At 42.2% G+C, this 2,213-nt stretch overlaps 1 long non-coding RNA gene across 1 annotated transcript in view; it reads left to right on the forward strand.

The window, feature by feature from the left end:
• Positions 1-1,950, forward strand: part of LOC104859298 — a 7,308-nt gene extending 5,358 nt beyond the window's left edge. Inside the window, exon 3 of the long non-coding RNA XR_779342.3 lies at positions 964-1,950. This is a non-coding gene — a long non-coding RNA (uncharacterized LOC104859298). The remainder of the gene's footprint in view (positions 1-963) is intronic.
• Positions 1,951-2,213: the final 263 nt, after the last annotated feature.

The following is a 2,213-nucleotide window of genomic DNA, read 5'->3' on the forward strand; positions in this document are numbered from 1 at the left end:
CCTGGGCAAAAAAAAAAAAAAAAAAAAAGTAGGCTCTAGCCAATCTTTTTTTTTTCCTTTCTCCTAAACCATCTTTTGTAATGTCTTCTCAGAGGCTTTTTTTGAGTTTACTATTTCTTGGCTGTTTGACTCCCCGGTCTACATTTTAAAGCTGGAGGAGGGGAATGGGCGGGGGTTGGTGGGAGGGAGTGGGCTGGCAGTATATAAGTGCATCAGGAGGAATTTTAAAACATTATTGTTGCTGGCAATAGAAAGACCTGGTCATTCTACTTTTAAAAACAAACATCAGCATCTGTTTTTCCTGGAAACTTCGCTTTCTGCTTAAACCTTGTGCATTTTGCCTCCTGTGAAAGTGAAAGAGAAAAACGCGTTGTGATAGATCCAGATGCAAAAGAAAGCCAACTCCGTGGATGGTATTAGCTGTGACGAGGCATTGTTCATTGCTGCCTCTCGGTTACGTTTAAAGCCTGAAATATCACGAGATCCATTCAATGATCCTTCTCTCATTCAAGGGACAAAAATGTAATTTGCTGTAGCTCTGATTTCTTGGATGGAAATGCTTGCCTTAGATTTCAAAGGCAAGAACTAGACATCGCGGTTTGTACACACATTGATTAAGTTGAAGAGCGGCGATTACATCTGTGCTGAGTGCAACAGTAGTCCAGGGCTGACTTTTCAAATCCCAACCTCCTGAGTTACAGACTCTCTTAAATAGACTTCCTTAATTTCCGGATGTACTTCTTGAAATTCCCAATTATCTTCAAAATTCCTGGGAAATTACAAGGGAGATGAGGGTGGGGGTGGGGAACTATGGCCAAGAGATTTCATCTTGTCAAGCAATACCTTTCTGTATATCTGATTCTCTTGGGGGGGGGTGCTGGTAATACCTGCTAGCCACGGGGGGGAAGGGGGACTAGAACTTCTGAACGTGAAGAAATTATTGTACAATTTTTTTCCTTACAGGCTCGGAAATATCCGTTTATTCTTTAACCACAGGGATGTGTCTATTTTTGGAGGAAGAAGGAAATATATAAATGCCTGGGTTGCATCTATGCTGTAATTGCAAACACTGAACAGTTAAGAAGATTTTGCCTAATTCTGCAAAGCAGCCAACAAAGCGCCTTGGGATCCTGGTAATACAAGTACGAAGATTCTTCCTCTCCTTTGGCAATATTTTGGATATCCTTGAAAAACGACAGCAAACTATGCCTCAATTTGACTAAGAAGAGGTTAAACCATATTGATATTCATCCAAGGTGATTTTGTGAAAGCAGATGCTTGGATTTCATGGAAAAACAAAATGGGAGTTGTGGAAGATTCACCTAAACTACCAACTCAGGCATCCCAGACCACGAAAAAAGTCTGCATTGTACTTCAGCACTTTCTTTTCATCGTTATTACGTAAAACCTCTGGAAGCACCTTGGGTGTTTTACATTTTCTTTTCTTTGCTGCACAAGGAAGCAGTCTGCTCCCTGGAATTCTGACCTATCCTGAACAGGACGCTGGCATAGGCTGTGTTGGAGACTCCAGGACGATCCCGCCTCCAAACAGTCCGGTTAATTGTGAAAAGTGTACACATTTCTGGCTTATCTATGCTTTGTTATGGGTCTGACGTGAAACTACCTCCTCCTCACCCCACCCCACCCCCCAGCAGAGAACCAAAATCCCGCAGAATCGTTAGTGTTTTGGAGTTGGAGCCTTGAACTGCTTCCTTGGTCAAATAACTTTGTTTCTGGTTGTAAAAAAAAGGCATTTCAGGGGGGGAAAAAGGAAAATCGAGAGAAATTCCAAACGTAAGTGTGTACTGGGGTGGTTCACGGCGCGGTTTAACTTTGGAGCTGCAGTCTCCTTCCCCACTTCCATAAGGGAAATACCAGGCTGTTCTGCACATTTTCCCTTCAGCTCCATTTTCCAAAGGAAAAGGGGGGTGGGGGTCTATCTAGGCTTGATAATGTTTTTTTAAATGCTTTTCTTTGAAACGATAATAGCGGTATCGGTGAAATGCAAATAATGCAAAAATAGACAATATTTCTTTAAAAGGGAATATACAGTGGCTCTCTTTTTTCAAGCGTACACACACACACACACACACACACACACACACACACACACGGCTTCTCCTGAAGTCTCTGAGTCAGGCTGTTTCTGAGCTCCAACAGTTTAATGGAAAGATTTATATACCGACTGTATTATTTACTTTGGGAGGGGAGGT

This window comes from Fukomys damarensis, unplaced genomic scaffold (assembly GCF_012274545.1).
Source record: "Fukomys damarensis isolate Sample0158 unplaced genomic scaffold, DMR_v1.0_HiC HiC_scaffold_37, whole genome shotgun sequence".
In the NCBI taxonomy this organism is placed as follows: Eukaryota; Metazoa; Chordata; class Mammalia; order Rodentia; family Bathyergidae; genus Fukomys; species Fukomys damarensis.